At 48.9% G+C, this 20,346-nt stretch overlaps 1 protein-coding gene across 1 annotated transcript in view; it reads left to right on the top strand.

The window, feature by feature from the left end:
• LOC146026860 (cytochrome P450 4B1-like) overlaps positions 1–20,346 on the top strand; it is a 94,721-nt gene that overhangs the window by 14,414 nt on the left and 59,961 nt on the right. The window lies entirely within an intron of this gene.

Raw genomic sequence — 20,346 nt, forward strand, 5'->3', positions numbered from 1 at the left:
AGGTCCAAGGAACACTATGTCCTTATATTAAAAACCCTGGAAAAACATCTCTATATACATAAAAAAGGGAAATATTATACAGATCCGAATATTTCCCTGATGAAGTCTCTATGAGACGAAACGCGTTGGTTTTCTACAAGCGTTTTTACCTTGACAACCCTGTGAAGAAAAATAAACAATTATTGGGAAAACATCTCCTGCTTACTTCACTGGATGTGGAACTTGCAAGAGTGTATTTGGACTTTGGTTTGTTATACTCACCCTCCACTATATACACCTCTACACGTCCGCCACATCTGTGACCGCGATATTGTTATACTCATTCTCCACTATATACCGCTACACGTCCGCCACATCTGTGACCGCGGTATTGTTATACTCACCCTCCACTATATACCGCTACACGTCCGCCACATCTGTGACCGCGGTATTGTTATACTCACCCTCCGCTATATACCACTACACGTCCGCCACATCTGTGACTGCAGTATTGTTATACTTATCCTCCGCTATATAATGCTACACGTCCGCCACATCTGTGACCACAGTATTGTTATACTCACCCTCCACTATATACCTCTACACGTCCGCCACATCTGTGACCGCGGTATTGTTATACTCACCCTCCACTATATACTGCTACACGTCCGCCACATCTGTGACCACAGTATTGTTATACTCACCCTCCACTATATACCACTACACGTCCGCCACATCTGTGACCACGGTATTGTTATACTCACCCTCCACTATATACCGCTACACGTCCGCCACATCTGTGACCTGCGGTATTGTTATACTCACCCTCCACTATATATCGCTACACGTCCGCCACATCTGTGACCACAGTATTGTTATACTCACCCTCCACTATATACCGCTACACGTCCGCCACATCTGTGACCGCGGTATTGTTATACTCATCCTTCACTATATAACGCTACACGTCCGCCACATCTGTGACCGCGGGATTGTTATACTCACCCTCCACTATATACCACTACACGTCCGCCACATCTGTGACCGCGGTATTGTTATACTCACCCTCCACTATATAACGCCAAACATCCGCCACATCTGTGACCACGGTATTGTTATACTCATCCTCCACTATATACCACTACACGTCCGCCACATCTGTGACCGCGGTATTGTTATACTCACCCTCCACTATATACCGCTACACATCCGACATCTGTGCCCGCGGTATTGTTATACTCACCCTCCACTATATACCGCCACATATCGGACATCTGTGCCAGCGGTATTGTTATACTCACCCTTCACTATATATCGCTACACGTCTGCCATCTGTGACCGCGGTATTGTTATACTCACCCTCCACTATATACCGCTACACATCCGACATCTGTGCCCGCGGTACTGTTATACTCACCCTCCACTATATACCGCTACACGTCCGCCACATCTGTGACCGCGATATTGTTATACTCACCCTCCAATTTATACCGCTACACGTCCGCCACATCTGTGACCGCGGTATTGTTATACTCACCCTCCACTATATAATGCTACACGTCCGCCACATCTGTGACCGCGGTATTGTTATACTCACCCTCCACTATATACCGCTACACGTCCGCCACATCTGTGACCACAGTATTGTTATACTCACCCTCCACTATATACCGCTACACGTCCGCCACATCTGTGACCGCGTTATTGTTATACTCACCCTCCACTATATACCGCTACAGGTCCCCCACATCTGTGACCACGGTATTGTTATACTCACCCTCCACTATATACCTCCAAACGTCTGCCACATCTGTGACCGCGGTATTGTTATACTCACCCTCCACTATATACCGCTACAGGTCCCCCACATCTGTGACCACGGTATTGTTATACTCACCCTCCACTATATACCTCCAAACGTCTGCCACATCTGTGACCGCGGTATTGTTATACTCACCCTCCACTATATACCGCTACACATCCGCCACATCTGTGACCTCGGTATTGTTATTCTCACCCTCCACTATATACACCGCTACACGTCCGCCACATCTGTGACCGCAGTATTGTTATACTCACCCTCCACTATATACCGCCAAACGTCTGCCACATCTGTGACTGCGGTATTGTTATACTCACCCTCCGCTATATACACCGCTACACATCCACCACATCTGTGACTGCGGTATTGTTATACTCACCCTCCGCTATATACACCGCTACACATCCACCACATCTGTGACCACGGTATTGTTATACTCACCCTCCGATATATACCTCTACACGTCCGCCACATCTGTGACCGCGGTATTGTTATACTCACCCTTCACTATATACCGCTACACGTCCCCCACATCTGTGACCGCAGTATTGTTATACTCACCCTCCGCTATATACCGCTACACGTCCGCCACATCTGTGACCGCAGTATTGTTATACTCACCCTCCACTATATACCGCTACACGTCCGCCACATCTGTGACCGCGGTATTGTTATACTCACCCTCCACTATATACCGCTACACGTCCGCCACATCTGTGACCACGGTATTGTTATACTCACCCTCCACTATATACCGCTACACGTCCGCCACATCTGTGACCGCGGTATTGGTATACTCACCCTCCGCTATATACTGCTACACGTCCGCCACATCTGTGACCGCGGTATTGTTATACTCACCCTCCGCTATATACCACTACACGTCCCCCACATCTGTGACCACGGTATTGTTATACTCACCCTCCGCTATATACCTCTACACGTCCGCCACATCTGTGACCACTGTATTGTTATACTCACCCTCCACTATATACCGCTACATGTCCGCCACATCTGTGACCACGGTATTGTTATACTCACCCTCCACTATATAGCGCTACATGTCCGCCACATCTGTGACCACGGTATTGTTATACTCACCCTCCACTATATAGCGCTACACATCCGCCACATCTGTGACCACAGTATTGTTATACTCACCCTCCACTATATACCGCTACACATCCGACATCTGTGCCCGCGGTATTGTTATACTCACCCTCCACTATATACCGCCACATATCGGACATCTGTGCCAGCGGTATTGTTATACTCACCCTCCACTATATACCGCCACATATCCGACATCTGTGCCAGCGGTATTGTTATACTCACCCTTCACTATATATCGCTACACGTCTGCCATCTGTGACCGCGGTATTGTTATACTCACCCTCCACTATATACCGCTACACATCCGCCACATCTGTGACCACAGTATTATTATTCTCACTCTCCACTATATATCGCTACATGTCCGCCATCTGTGACCTAGGTATTGTTATACTCACCCTCCACTATATACCGCTACACGTCCGCCACATCTGTGACCGCGGTATTGTTATACTCACCCTCCGCTATATACTGCTACACGTCCGCCACATCTGTGACCGCGGTATTGTTATACTCACCCTCCACTATATACCACTACACGTCCCCCACATCTGTGACCGCGGTATTGTTATACTCACCCTCCGCTATATACCGCTACACGTCCGCCACATCTGTGACCACGGTATTGTTATACTCACCCTCCGCTATATACCTCTACACGTCCGCCACATCTGTGACCGCGGTATTGTTATACTCACCCTCCGCTATATACCGCTACACGTCCGCCACATCTGTGACCGCAGTATTGTTATACTCACTCTCCACTATATACCGCTACACGTCCGCCACATCTGTGACCGCAGTATTGTTATACTCACCCTCCACTATATACTGCTATAAAATCCGCCACATCTGTGACCACGGTATTGTTATACTCACCCTCCGCTATACACCGCTACACGTCCGCCACATCTGTGACCACGGTATTGTTATACTCACCCTCCGCTATATACTGCTACACGTCCGCCACATCTGTGACCGCGGTATTGTTATACTCACCCTCCGCTATATACCGCTACATGTCCGCCATCTGTGACCTAGGTATTGTTATACTCACCCTCCACTATATACCGCTACACGTCCGCCACATCTGTGACCGCAGTATTGTTATACTCACCCACCACTATATACCGCTACACGTCCGCCACATCTGTGACCGCGGTATTGTTATACTCACCCTCCACTATATACCGCTACACGTTCGCCACATCTGTGACCGCAGTATTGTTATACTCACCCTCCGCTATATATCGCTACATGTCCGCCATCTGTGACCTAGGTATTGTTATACTCACCCTCCACTATATACCGCTACACGTCCGCCACATCTGTGACCGCGGTATTGTTATACTCACCCTCCGCTATATACCGCTACACGTCCGCCACATCTGTGACCGCGGTATTGTTATACTCACCCTCCGCTATATACCGCTACACGTCCGCCACATCTGTGACCGCGGTATTGTTATACTCACCCTCCGCTATATACCGCTACACGTCCGCCACATCTGTGACCGCGGTATTGTTATACTCACCCTCCGCTATATACCGCTACACGTCCGCCACATCTGTGACCGCGGTATTGTTATACTCACCCTCCGCTATATACCGCTACACGTCCGCCACATCTGTGACCGCGGTATTGTTATACTCACTCTCCACTATATACCGCTATACTCACCCTCCGCTATATACCGCTACACGTCCCCCACATCTGTGACCGCAGTATTGTTATACTCATCCTCCGCTATATACTGCTACACATCCGCCACATCTGTGACCGCGGTATTGTTATACTCACCCTCCGCTATATACCGCTACACGTCCGCCACATCTGTGACCGCAGTATTGTTATACTCACTCTCCACTATATACCGCTACACGTCCGCCACATCTGTGACCGCGGTATTGTTATACTCACCCTCCACTATATACCGCTACACGTCCGCCACATCTGTGACCGCGGTATGGTTATACTCACCCTCCACTATATACCGCTACACATCCACCACATCTGTGACCACGGTATTGTTATACTCACCCTCCGCTATATACCGCTACACGTCCGCCACATCTGTGACCGCAGTATTGTTATACTCACTCTCCACTATATACCGCTACACGTCCGCCACATCTGTGACCGCGGTATTGTTATACTCACCCTCCACTATATACCGCTACACGTCCGCCACATCTGTGACCGCGGTATTGTTATACTCACCCTCCACTATATACCGCTACACGTCCGCCACATCTGTGACCGCGGTATTGTTATACTCACCCTCCACTATATACCGCTACACGTCCGCCACATCTGTGACCGCGGTATTGTTATACTCACCCTCCACTATATACCGCTACACGTCCGCCACATCTGTGACCGCGGTATTGTTATACTCACCCTCCACTATATACCGCTACACGTCCGCCACATCTGTGACCGCGGTATTGTTATACTCACCCTCCACTATATACCGCTACACGTCCGCCACATCTGTGACCGCGGTATTGTTATACTCACCCTCCGCAATATACCGCTACACGTCCGCCACATCTGTGACCGCGGTATTGTTATACTTACCCTCCACTATATACCGCTACACGTCCGCCACATCTGTGACCGCGGTATTGTTATACTCACCCTCCGCAATATACCGCTACACGTCCGCCACATCTGTGACCGCGGTATTGTTATACTCACCCTCCACTATATACGGCTACACGTCCGCCATCTGTGACCGCGGTATTGTTATACTCACCCTCCACTATATACTGCTACACATCCGCCACATCTGTGACCGCGGTATTGTTATACTCACCCTCCACTATATACCGCTACAGGTCCCCCACATCTGTGACCGCAGTATTGTTATACTCACCCTCCACTATATACGGCTACACATCCGCCACATCTGTGACCGCGGTATTGTTATACTCACCCTCCACTATATACCGCTACACGTCCGCCACATCTGTGACCGCGGCATTGTTATACTCACCATCCACTATATACCGCTACACGTCCGCCACATCTGTGACCGCGGTATTGTTATACTCACCCTCCACTATATACCGCTACACGTCCGCCACATCTGTGACCGCAGTATTGTTATACTCACCCTCCACTATATACGGCTACACGTCCGCCATCTGTGACCGCGGTATTGTTATACTCACCCTCCGCTATATACCGCTACACGTCCGCCACATCTGTGACCGCAGTATTGTTATACTCACCCTCCACTATATACGGCTACACGTCCGCCATCTGTGACCGCGGTATTGTTATACTCACCCTCCGCTATATACCGCTACACGTCCGCCACATCTGTGACCGCAGTATTGTTATACTCACCCTCCACTATATACCGCTACAGGTCCCCCACATCTGTGACCGCAGTATTGTTATACTCACCCTCCACTATATACGGCTACACATCCGCCACATCTGTGACCGCGGTATTGTTATACTCACCCTCCACTATATACCGCTACACGTCCGCCACATCTGTGACCGCGGCATTGTTATACTCACCATCCACTATATACCGCTACACGTCCGCCACATCTGTGACCGCGGTATTGTTATACTCACCCTCCACTATATACCGCTACACGTCCGCCACATCTGTGACCGCAGTATTGTTATACTCACCCTCCACTATATAACGCTACACGTCCGCCACATCTGTGACCGCAGTATTGTTATACTCACCCTCCACTATATACCGCTACACGTCCGCCACATCTGTGACCACTGTATTGTTATACTCACCCTCCACTATATACACCTCTACACGTCCGCCACATCTGTGACCGCAGTATTGTTATACTCACCCTCCGCTATATACCGCTACACGTCCACCACATCTGTGACCGCGGTATTGTTATACTCATCCTCCACTATATACCGCTACACGTCCGCCACATCTGTGACCACAGTATTGTTATACTCACCCTCCACTATATACCGCTACACGTCCGCCACATCTGTGCCCGCGGTATTGTTATACTCACCCTCCACTATATATAGCTACACATCCGCCACATCTGTGACCACAGTATTGTTATACTCACCCTCCACTATATACCGCTACACGTCCGCCACATCTGTGACTGCGGTATTGTTATACTCACCCTCCACTATATACCGCTACACGTCCGCCACATCTGTGACCGCAGTATTGTTATACTCACCCTCCACTATATACCGCTACACGTCCGCCACATCTGTGACCGCAGTATTGTTATACTCACCCTCCACTATATACTGCTACACATCCGCCACATCTGTGACCGCGGTATTGTTATACTCACCCTCCACTATATACGGCTACACATCCGCCACATCTGTGACCGCGGTATTGTTATACTCACCCTCCACTATATACCGCTACACGTCCGCCACATCTGTGACCGCGGCATTGTTATACTCACCCTCCACTATATACCGCTACACGTCCGCCACATCTGTGACCGCAGTATTGTTATACTCACCCTCCACTATATAACGCTACACGTCCGCCACATCTGTGACCGCAGTATTGTTATACTCACCCTCCACTATATACCGCTACACGTCCGCCACATCTGTGACCACTGTATTGTTATACTCACCCTCCACTATATACACCTCTACACGTCCGCCACATCTGTGACCGCAGTATTGTTATACTCACCCTCCGCTATATACCGCTACACGTCCGCCACATCTGTGACCGCGGTATTGTTATACTCACCCTCCACTATATACCACTACACGTCCGCCACATCTGTGACCACGGTATTGTTATACTCACCCTCCACTATATACTGCTACACATCCGCCACATCTGTGACCACGGTATTGTTATACTCACCCTCCGCTATATACCGCTACACGTCCGCCACATCTGTGACCGCGGTATTGTTATACTCACCCTCCGCTATATACTGCTACACGTCCGCCACATCTGTGACCGCGGTATTGTTATACTCACCCTCCGCTATATACCGCTACATGTCCGCCACATCTGTGACCACAGTATTATTATTCTCACTCTCCACTATATATCGCTACATGTCCGCCATCTGTGACCTAGGTATTGTTATACTCACCCTCCACTATATACCGCTACACGTCCGCCACATCTGTGACCGCAGTATTGTTATACTCACCCTCCACTATATACCGCTACACGTCCGCCACATCTGTGACCGCGGTATTGTTATACTCACCCTCCGCTATATACCGCTACATGTCCGCCACATCTGTGACCACAGTATTATTATACTCACCCTCCACTATATACCGCTACACGTCCGCCACATCTGTGACCGCAGTATTGTTATACTCACCCTCCACTATATACCACTACACATCCGCCACATCTGTGACCACGGTATTGTTATACTCACCCTCCGCTATATACCGCTACACGTCCACCACATCTGTGACCTCAGTATTGTTATACTCACCCTCCACTATATACCGCTACACGTTCGCCACATTTGTGACCACAGTATTGTTATACTCACCCTCCACTATATACCGCTACACGTCCGCCACATCTGTGACCGCGGTATTGTTATACTCACCCTCCGCTATATACCGCTACACGTCTGCCACATCTGTGACCACAATATTGTTATACTCACCCTCCACTATATAACGCTATACGTCCGCCACATCTGTGACCGCGGTATTGTTATACTCACCCTCCGCTATATACTGCTACACGTCCGCCACATCTGTGACCGCGGTACTGTTATACTCACCCTCCACTATATACCGCTACATGTCCGCCACATCTGTGACCGGGGTATTGTTATACTCACCCTCCACTATATACCGCTACAGGTCCCCCACATCTGTGACCGCAGTATTGTTATACTCACCCTCCACTATATACCGCTACACGTCCGCCACATCTGTGACCGCGGTATTGTTATACTCACCCTCCACTATATACTGCTACACATCCGCCACATCTGTGACCACAGTATTGTTATACTCACCCTCCACTATATACCGCTACACGTCCGCCACATCTGTGACCGCGGTATTGTTATACTCACCCTCCACTATATACTGCTACACATCCGCCACATCTGTGACCACAGTATTGTTATACTCACCCTCCACTATATACTGCTACACGTCCGCCACATCTGTGACCGCGGTACTGTTATACTCACCCTCCATTATATACCGCTACACGTTCGCCACATCTGTGACCGCGGTATTGTTATACTCACCCTCCACTATATACTGCTACACATCCGCCACATCTGTGACCGCGGTATTGTTATACTCACCCTCCACTATATACCGCTACACATCCGCCACATCTGTGACCGCAGTATTGTTATACTCACCCTCCGCTATATACCGCTACACGTCCGCCACATCTGTGACCGCGGTATTGTTATACTCACCCTCCGCTATATACCGCTACATGTCCGCCACATCTGTGACCACAGTATTATTATTCTCACTCTCCACTATATAACGCTACACGTCCGCCACATCTGTGACCGCGGTATTGTTATACTCACCCTCCGCTATATACCGCTACACGTCTGCCACATCTGTGACCACAGTATTGTTATACTCACCCTCCACTATATAACACTACACATCCGCCACATCTGTGACCACAGTATTATTATTCTCACTCTCCACTATATAACGCTACACGTCCGCCACATCTGTGACCGCGGTATTGTTATACTCACCCTCCACTATATACCGCTACAAGTCTGCCACATCTGTGACCGCGGTATTGTTATACTCACCCTCCACTATACACCGCTACACGTCCGCCACATCTGTGACCGCGGTATTGTTATACTCACCCTCCGCTATATACCGCTACATGTCCGCCACATCTGTGACCACGGTATTGTTATACTCACCCTCCACTATATACCGCTACACGTCCGCCACATCTGTGACCGCGGTATTGTTATACTCACCCTCCACTATATACCGCTACACGTCCGCCACATCTGTGACCACGGTATTGTTATACTCACCCTCTACTATATACCGCTACACATCCGACATCTGTGACCGCAGTATTGTTATACCCACCCTCCACTATATACCACTACACATCCGCCACATCTGTGACCACAGTATTGTTATACTCACCCTCCACTATATAACACTACACATCCGCCACATCTGTGACCACAGTATTGTTATACTCACCCTTCACTATATACCGCTACACGTCCGCCACATCTGTGACCGCGGTATTGTTATACTCACCCTCCGCTATATACCTCTACACGTCCGCCACATCTGTGACCACGGTATTGTTATACTCACCCTCCGCTATATACCTCTACACGTCCGCCACATCTGTGACCACAGTATTGTTATACTCACCCTCCACTATATACCGCTACACGTCTGCCACATATGTGACCACGGTATTGTTATACTCACCCTCTACTATATAACGCTACACGTCCGCCACATCTGTGACCACGGTATTGTTATACTCACCCTCTACTATATACCACTACACATCCGCCACATCTGTGACCACAGTATTGTTATACTCACCCTCCACTATATAACACTACACATCCGCCACATCTGTGACCACAGTATTGTTATACTCACCCTTCACTATATACCGCTACACGTCCGCCACATCTGTGACCGCGGTATTGTTATACTCACCCTCCGCTATATACCTCTACACGTCCGCCACATCTGTGACCACGGTATTGTTATACTCACCCTCCGCTATATACCTCTACACGTCCGCCACATCTGTGACCGCGGTATTGTTATACTCACCCTCCACTATATACCGCTACACGTCCGCCACATCTGTGACCGCAGTATTGTTATACTCACTCTCCACAATATACCGCTACACGTCCGCCACATCTGTGACCGCGGTATTGTTATACTCACCCTCCGCTATATACCTCTACACGTCCGCCACATCTGTGACCACGGTATTGTTATACTCACCCTCCGCTATATACCTCTACACGTCCGCCACATCTGTGACCGCGGTATTGTTATACTCACCCTCCGCTATATACCTCTACACGTCCGCCACATCTGTGACCACAGTATTGTTATACTCACCCTCCACTATATACCGCTACACGTCCACCACATCTGTGACCGCAGTATTGTTATACTCACTCTCCACTATATACCGCTACACGTCCGCCACATCTGTGACCGCGGTATTGTTATACTCACCCTCCACTATATACCGCTACACGTCCGCCACATCTGTGACCGCGGTATTGTTATACTCACCCTCCACTATATACCGCTACACATCCGCCACATCTGTGACCGCGGTATTGTTATACTCACCCTCCACTATATACTGCTACACATCCGCCACATCTGTGACCGCGGTATTGTTATACTCACCCTCCACTATATACCGCTACACGTCCGCCACATCTGTGACCGCGGTATTGTTATACTCACCCTCCACTATATACCGCTACACGTCCGCCACATCTGTGACCGCAGTATTGTTATACTCACCCTCCACTATATAACGCTACACGTCCGCCACATCTGTGACCGCAGTATTGTTATACTCACCCTCCACTATATACCGCTACACGTCCGCCACATCTGTGACCACTGTATTGTTATACTCACCCTTCACTATATACACCTCTACACGTCCGCCACATCTGTGACCGCAGTATTGTTATACTCACCCTCCGCTATATACCGCTACACGTCCGCCACATCTGTGACCGCGGTATTGTTATACTCACCCTCCACTATATACCACTACACGTCCGCCACATCTGTGACCACGGTATTGTTATACTCACCCTCCACTATATACTGCTACACATCCGCCACATCTGTGACCACGGTATTGTTATACTCACCCTCCGCTATATACTGCTACACGTCCGCCACATCTGTGACCGCGGTATTGTTATACTCACCCTCCGCTATATACCGCTACATGTCCGCCACATCTGTGACCACAGTATTATTATTCTCACTCTCCACTATATATCGCTACATGTCCGCCATCTGTGACCTAGGTATTGTTATACTCACCCTCCACTATATACCGCTACACGTCCGCCACATCTGTGACCGCAGTATTGTTATACTCACCCTCCACTATATACCGCTACACGTCCGCCACATCTGTGACCGCGGTATTGTTATACTCACCCTCCGCTATATACCACTACACGTCCGCCACATCTGTGACCACAGTATTATTATACTCACCCTCCACTATATACCGCTACACGTCCGCCACATCTGTGACCGCAGTATTGTTATACTCACCCTCCACTATATACCACTACACATCCGCCACATCTGTGACTGCAGTATTGTTATACTCACCCTCCACTATATACTGCTACACGTCCGCCACATCTGTGACCGCGGTATTGTTATACTCACCCTCCACTATATACTGCTACACGTCCGCCACATCTGTGACCGCGGTATTGTTATACTCACCCTCCACTATATACCACTACACATCCGCCACATCTGTGACCGCGGTATTGTTATACTCACCCTCCACTATATACTGCTACACGTCCGCCACATCTGTGACCACGGTATTGTTATACTCACCCTCCGCTATATACCGCTACACGTCCACCACATCTGTGACCGCAGTATTGTTATACTCACCCTCCACTATATACCGCTACACGTTCGCCACATCTGTGACCACAGTATTGTTATACTCACCCTCCACTATATACCGCTACACGTCCGCCACATCTGTGACCGCGGTATTGTTATACTCACCCTCCGCTATATACCGCTACATGGCCGCCACATCTGTGACCACGGTATTATTATTCTCACTCTCCACTATATACCGCTACACATCCGCCACATCTGTGACCACAGTATTATTATTCTCACTCTCCACTATATAACGCTACACGTCCGCCACATCTGTGACCGCGGTATTGTTATACTCACCCTCCACTATATACCGCTACATGTCCGCCATCTGTGACCTAGGTATTGTTATACTCACCCTCCACTATATACCGCTACACGTCCGCCACATCTGTGACCACAGTATTGTTATACTCACCCTCCACTATATACCGCTACACGTCCGCCACATCTGTGACCATGGTATTGTTATACTCACCCTCCGCTATATACACCACTACACGTCCGCCACATCTGTGACCGCGGTATTGTTATACTCACCCTCCACTATATACTGCTACACATCCGCCACATCTGTGACCGCAGTATTGTTATGCTCACCCTCCGCTATATACCGCTACACGTCCGCCACATCTGTGACCGCGGTATTGTTATACTCACCCTCCACTATATACCGCTACACGTCCGCCACATCGGTGACTGGGGTATTGTTATACTCACCCTCCACTATATACCGCTACACGTCCGCCATCTGTGACCGCGGTATTGTTATACTCACCCTCCGCTATATACACCGTTACACGTCCGCCATCTGTAACTGCGGTATTGTTATACTCACCCTCCGCTATATACTGCTACACGTCCGCCATCTGTGACTGCGGTATTGTTATACTCACCCTCCGCTATATACACCGCTACACGTCCGCCATCTGTGACCGCAGTATTGTTATACTCATCCTCCGCTATATACTGCTACACATCCGCCACATCTGTGACCACGGTATTGTTATACTCACCCTCCACTATATACACCGCTACACGTCCGCCACATCTGTGACTGCAGTATTGTTATACTCACCCTCCACTATATAACACTACACATCCGCCACATCTGTGACCACAGTATTGTTATACTCACCCTCCACTATATACCGCTACACGTCCGCCACATCTGTGACCACAGTATTGTTATACTCACCCTCCACTATATAACGCTACACGTCCGCCACATCTGTGACCGCAGTATTGTTATACTCATCCTCCACTATATACCACTACACGTCCGCCACATCTGTGACCACGGTATTGCTATACTCACCCTCCACTATATACCGCTACACGTCTGCCACATCTGTGACCGCGGTATTGTTATACTCACCCTCCACTATATACCGCTACACATCCGCCACATCTGTGACCGCGGTATTGTTATACTCACCCTCCGCTATATACCGCTACACGTCCGCCACATCTGTGACCACGGTATTGTTATACTCACCCTCCACTATATAACGCTACACGTCCGCCACATCTGTGACCACGGTATTGTTATACTCACCCTCCACTATATACCACTACACGTCCGCCACATCTGTGACCACAGTATGGTTATACTCACCCTCCACTATATAACGCTACACGTCCGCCACATCTGTGACCGCAGTATTGTTATACTCACCCTCCGCTATATACTGCTACACGTCCGCCACATCTGTGACCGCGGTATTGTTATACTCACCCTCCACTATATAACGCTACACGTCCGCCACATCTGTGACCGCGGTATGGTTATACTCACCCTCCACTATATACTGCTACACATCCGCCACATCTGTGACCGCGGTATTGTTATACTCACCCTCCACTATATACTGCTACACGTCCGCCACATCTGTGACCACAGTATTGTTATACTCACCCTCCACTATATACCGCTACACGTCCGCCACATCTGTGACCACAGTATTGTTATACTCACCCTCCACTATATACCGCTACACGTCCGCCACATCTGTGACCACAGTATTGTTATACTCACCCTCCACTATATATCGCTACACGTCCGCCACATCTGTGACTGCAGTATTGTTATACTTATCCTCCGCTATATAATGCTACACGTCCGCCACATCTGTGACCACAGTATTGTTATACTCACCCTCCACTATATACCGCTACACGTCCGCCACATCTGTGACCGCAGTATTGTTATACTTATCCTCCGCTATATACTGCTACACATCCGCCACATCTGTGACCGCGGTATTGTTATACTCACCCTCCACTATATACCGCTACACATCCGCCACATCTGTGACCACGGTATTGTTATACTCACCCTCCACTATATACCGCTACACATCCGCCACATCTGTGACCACGGTATTGTTATACTCACCCTCCACTATATACACCGCTACACGTCCGCCACATCTGTGACTGCAGTATTGTTATACTCACCCTCCACTATATAACACTACACATCCGCCACATCTGTGACCAAAGTATTGTTATACTCACCCTCCACTATATACCGCTACACGTCCGCCACATCTGTGACTGCGGTATTGTTATACTCACCCTCCACTATATACCGCTACACATCCGCCACATCTGTGACCACAGTATTGTTATACTTACCCTCCACTATATACCGCTACACGTCCGCCACATCTGTGACCGCAGTATTGTTATACTCACCCTCCACTATATAATGCTACACGTCCGCCACATCTGTGACCGCAGTATTGTTATACTCACCCTCCACTATATACCGCTACAGGTCCCCCACATCTGTGACCACGGTATTGTTATACTCACCCTCCACTATATATCGCTACACGTCCGCCACATCTGTGACCGCAGTATTGTTATACTCACCCTCCACTATATAACGCTACACGTCCGCCACATCTGTGACCGCAGTATTGTTATACTCACCCTCCACTATATACCGCTACAGGTCCCCCACATCTGTGACCGCAGTATTGTTATACTCACCCTCCACTATATACCGCTACACGTCCGCCACATCTGTGACCGCAGTATTGTTATACTCACCCTCCACTATATAACGCTACACGTCCGCCACATCTGTGACCGCAGTATTGTTATACTCACCCTCCACTATATACCGCTACAGGTCCCCCACATCTGTGACCGCAGTATTGTTATACTCACCCTCCACTATATACCGCTACACATCCGCCACATCTGTGACCACAGTATTGTTATACTCACCCTCCACTATATACCGCTACACATCCGCCACATCTGTGACCACAGTATTGTTATACTCACCCTCCACTATATACCGCTACACGTCCGCCACATCTGTGACCACAGTATTGTTATACTCACCCTCCACTATATATCGCTACACGTCCGCCACATCTGTGACCTGCGGTATTGTTATACTCACCCTCCACTATATACCGCTACACGTCCGCCACATCTGTGACCATGGTATTGTTATACTCACCCTCCACTATATAACGCTACACGTCCGCCACATCTGTGACCGCAGTATTGTTATACTCACCCTCCACTATATAACGCTACACGTCCGCCACATCTGTGACCGCAGTATTGTTATACTCACCCTCCACTATATACCGCTACAAGTACCCCACATCTGTGACCGCAGTATTGTTATACTCACCCTCCACTATATATAGCTACACGTCCGCCACATCTGTGACCGCAGTATTGTTATACTCACCCTCCACTATATACCGCTACACGTCCGCCACATCTGTGACCGCGGTATTGTTATACTCACCCTCCACTATATACCGCTACACGTCTGCCACATCTGTGACCACAGTATTGTTATACTCACCCTCCACTATATACCGCTACACATCCGCCACATCTGTGACCACAGTATTGTTATACTCACCCTCCACTATATACCGCTACACATCCGCCACATCTGTGACCACAGTATTGTTATACTCACCCTCCACTAAATACCGCTACACGTCCGCCACATCTGTGACCACAGTATTGTTATACTCACCCTCCACTATATATCGCTACACGTCCGCCACATCTGTGACCTGCGGTATTGTTATACTCACCCTCCACTATATATCGCTACACGTCCGCCACATCTGTGACCGCAGTATTGTTATACTCATCCTCCGCTATATACTGCTACACATCCGCCACATCTGTGACCGCGGTATTGTTATACTCACCCTCCACTATATACCGCTACACGTCCGCCACATCTGTGACCTAGGTATTGTTATACTCACCCTCCACTATATACCGCTACACGTCCCCCACATCTGTGACCGCAGTATTGTTATACTCACCCTCCGCTATATACCTCTACACGTCCGCCACATCTGTGACCGCGGTATTGTTATACTCACCCTCCACTATATACCGCTACACGTCCGCCACATCTGTGACCACGGTATTGTTATACTCACCCTCCACTATATACCGCTACACATCCACCACATCTGTGACTGCGGTATTGTTATACTCACCCTCCGCTATATACCGCTACACGTCCGCCACATCTGTGACCACAGTATTGTTATACTCACCCTCCACTATATACCGCTACACATCCGCCACATCTGTGACCACAGTATTGTTATACTCACCCTCCACTATATACCGCTACACGTCCGCTACATCTGTGACCATGGTATTGTTATACTCACCCTCCACTATATAGCGCTACACATCCGCCACATCTGTGACCACAGTATTGTTATACTGACCCTCCACTATATACCGCTACACGTCCGCCACATCTGTGACCATGGTATTGTTATACTCACCCTCCGCTATATAACGCTACACGTCCGCCACATCTGTGACCGCGGTATTGTTATACTCACCCTCCACTATATACCGCTACACGTCCGCCACATCTGTGACCGTGGTATTGTTATACTCACCCTCCGCTATATACCTCTACACGTCCGCCACATCTGTGACCACAGTATTGTTATACTCACCCTCCACTATATAACGCTACACGTCCGCCACATCTGTGACCACAGTATTGTTATACTCACCCTCCACTATATACCGCTACACATCCGACATCTGTGACCGCAGTATTGTTATACCCACCCTCCACTATATACCGCTACACGTCCGCCACATCTGTGACCGCAGTATTGTTATACTCACCCTCCACTATATACCGCTACACGTCCGCCACATCTGTGACCGCAGTATTGTTATACTCACCCTCCACTATATACCGCTACACGTCCGCCACATCTGTGACCACAGTATTGTTATACTCACCCTCCACTATATATCGCTACACGTCCGCCACATCTGTGACCTGCGGTATTGTTATACTCACCCTCCACTATATACCGCTACACGTCCGCCACATCTGTGACCATGGTATTGTTATACTCACCCTCCACTATATACCGCTACACGTTCGCCACATCTGTGACCGCAGTATTGTTATACTCACTCTCCACTATATACCGCTACACGTCCGCCACATCTGTGACCGCAGTATTGTTATACTCACCCTCCACTATATACCGCTACACGTCCGCCACATCTGTGACCATGGTATTGTTATACTCACCCTCCACTATATAACGCTACACGTCCGCCACATCTGTGACCGCAGTATTGTTATACTCACCCTCCACTATATACCGCTACACGTCCGCCACATCTGTGACCACAGTATTGTTATACTCACCCTCCACTATATAACGCTACACGTCCGCCACATCTGTGACCGCAGTATTGTTATACTCACCCTCCACTATATAACGCTACACGTCCGCCACATCTGTGACCGCAGTATTGTTATACTCACCCTCCACTATATACCGCTACAAGTACCCCACATCTGTGACCGCAGTATTGTTATACTCACCCTCCACTATATACCGCTACACGTCCCCCACATCTGTGACCACAGTATTGTTATACTCACCCTCCACTATATACCGCTACACATCCGCCACATCTGTGACCACAGTATTGTTATACTCACCCTCCACTAAATACCGCTACACGTCCGCCACATCTGTGACCACAGTATTGTTATACTCACCCTCCACTATATATCGCTACACGTCCGCCACATCTGTGACCTGCGGTATTGTTATACTCACCCTCCACTATATATCGCTACACGTCCGCCACATCTGTGACCGCAGTATTGTTATACTCATCCTCCGCTATATACTGCTACACATCCGCCACATCTGTGACCGCGGTATTGTTATACTCACCCTCCACTATATACCGCTACACGTCCGCCACATCTGTGACCATGGTATTGTTATACTCACCCTCCGCTATATAACGCTACACGTCCGCCACATCTGTGACCACAGTATTGTTATACTCACCCTCCACTATATACCGCTACACGTCCGCCACATCTGTGACCGCAGTATTGTTATACTCATCCTCCGCTATATACTGCTACACATCCGCCACATCTGTGACCGCGGTATTGTTATACTCACCCTCCACTATATACCGCTACACATCCGCCACATCTGTGACCGCAGTATTGTTATACTCACCCTCCACTATATACCGCTACACGTCCGCCACATCTGTGACCGCAGTATTGTTATACTCACCCTCCACTATATACCGCTACACGTCCGCCACATCTGTGACCGTGGTATTGTTATACTCACCCTCCGCTATATAATGCTACACGTCCGCCACATCTGTGACCGCAGTATTGTTATACTCACCCTCCACTATATACCGCTACACGTCCGCCACATCTGTGACCGCAGTATTGTTATACTCACCCTCCACTATATACACCGCTACACGTCCGCCACATCTGTGACTGCAGTATTGTTATACTCACCCTCCACTATATACACCGCTACACGTCCGCCACATCTGTGACTGCAGTATTGTTATACTCACCCTCCACTATATACCTCTACACGTCCGCCACATCTGTGACCGCGGTATTGTTATACTCACCCTCCACTATATAACGCTACACGTCCGCCACATCTGTGACCGCAGTATTGTTATACTCACCCTCCACTATATATCGCTACACGTCCGCCACATCTGTGACCGCGGTATTGTTAAACTCACCCTCCACTATATACCGCTACACGTCCGCCACATCTGTGACTGCGGTATTGTTATACTCACCCTCCACTATATACCGCTACACATCCGCCACATCTGTGACCACGGTATTGTTATACTCACCCTCCACTATATACACCGCTACACGTCCGCCACATCTGTGACCGCAGTATTGTTATACTCACCCTCCGCTATATACCGCTACACGTCCGCCACATCTGTGACCACAGTATTGTTATACTCACCCTCCGCTATACAACGCTACACGTCCGCCACATCTGTGACCACGGTATTGTTATACTCACCCTCCGCTATATACCGCTATACTCACCCTCCGCTATATATCGCTACACGTCCGCCACATCTGTGACCACAGTATTGTTATACTCACCCTCCGCTATATACCGCTACACGTCCGCCACATCTGTGACCACAGTATTGTTATACTCACCCTCCGCTATACAACGCTACACGTCCGCCACATCTGTGACCACGGTATTGTTATACTCACCCTCCGCTATATACCGCTATACTCACCCTCTGCTATATACCGCTACACGTCCGCCACATCTGTGACCGCGGTATTGTTAAACTCACCCTCCACTATATACCGCTACACGTCCGCCACATCTGTGACTGCGGTATTGTTATACTCACCCTCCACTATATACCGCTACACATCCGCCACATCTGT

Source organism: Crinia signifera, chromosome 8, assembly GCF_055691185.1.
Source record: "Crinia signifera chromosome 8, ASM5569118v1, whole genome shotgun sequence".
Classification (NCBI taxonomy): Eukaryota; Metazoa; Chordata; class Amphibia; order Anura; family Myobatrachidae; genus Crinia; species Crinia signifera.